The sequence below is a fragment of the Saprolegnia parasitica genome (genome assembly GCF_000151545.1).
Source record: "Saprolegnia parasitica CBS 223.65 unplaced genomic scaffold supercont2.443, whole genome shotgun sequence".
In the NCBI taxonomy this organism is placed as follows: Eukaryota; Oomycota; class Saprolegniomycetes; order Saprolegniales; family Saprolegniaceae; genus Saprolegnia; species Saprolegnia parasitica.
Window position 1 is genome coordinate 1 of NW_012156837.1, and position 1,314 is coordinate 1,314.

A 1,314-nucleotide genomic window follows, 5' to 3' on the forward strand; every position below is an offset into this window, starting at 1 on the left:
CAGACCCGCCGCGCAGCCGGACGCGTGACGCCTGCGCCGTGAGCGCAACGTGCTTGAGCGTCTCGTGCTCGAGGTCGCGGAGCCGGCCAAACCAGCCGTGGCGCGGGTCCCGAGCCATCTTGGTCGCGAGGCAGAAGATGATCAACTGCTGCCACGAAATGGGCTAAAAATATGCACCCGCCCATATATACCTTGGGTTTCGTATCTGTCCGGATCAGATAGTCGATGCTCGGCGTACAAGGAGGAAACCGCTCGAAGCAACTGCGACCTGGCGCTGCGCCGCTCCCCGCTTCTGCCGTCTGGCGCAGAGAAGACCAGGGCGTAGCTCGATGAGATACACAATGGAACCGCGCCTGCGACCGGTGTCCATGGCGACGGCTCTTCCACGTCGGTGGGACGGATGCGATGATGCGTTTCGAGTTGAAGTTGGGTCGCAGAACACGAGCATGAGAAGCCATAGCTACTTGCAAGGCAGCGCTTCAAGCCAGTGTCCGCGCTCCTATTGCAGTGGAGTTTCATGCTCGGCAAGTGGTGAGAGCCATCTGGATTCATGCCCTACCAAGGGACTCGGTCATATCCGATATCCGATCGACAAGCAGACGCGTTCACGTGCAACTGCGCGTTATTATTGCTATCGTCAACGCCTGCATTTGTTGAGCCACGCGCCAAAGAACTAGAGGCGATTGCCCCATCCTCTCAAAGCTTCTCATGCTTGAAGTTGAAGCCATCGGTTCGCTTCCACACGAAACGGCCACACGACGTCATGTGTTTAGCGTGCCATCGAGGTCGCAACCCGAGATCGAGCGCTCGCTCGCTTCTGCCACCTGTACGTGACTGCACGCTTTCGAGGCGTGGGCGCCCGTGGCAGAAAAACAGAGTTTGGACCACGGCTTTTTTACCGCCACTTGTGTCCGTGGACCATGCAGGCACGATAAAGTCCATTCGATTGCAGGAAGGAGCGGTTGCCTCTGTCCTCGACCAAATAATGAACTTGCACGACGGCGATGTCATCGAAAGGAAGCAAGGGGGTTGGTTGACACGCATCGGTTTCGTGGGGTGAACAAAGTGCGATCGACTCGGTAAAGTGCGCTTTGCCCATATAAAGTAGCATGGCAGACAGGCCAGACGACGACGCGTATGAGCTCGAGGCCGCGCTGATGGACATGGACCAGAACGAGGTCGCGTACCTCGGCGCGCCACTTGTGCACGTGACGCTTCGGACGCTGCGGCAGCGCGACGAGACCACATTTGTGCTGCAGTACCGCGAGTCGCACGAGATGCGCCATGATGTCATTGCGGTCGTCCGCGACGCCG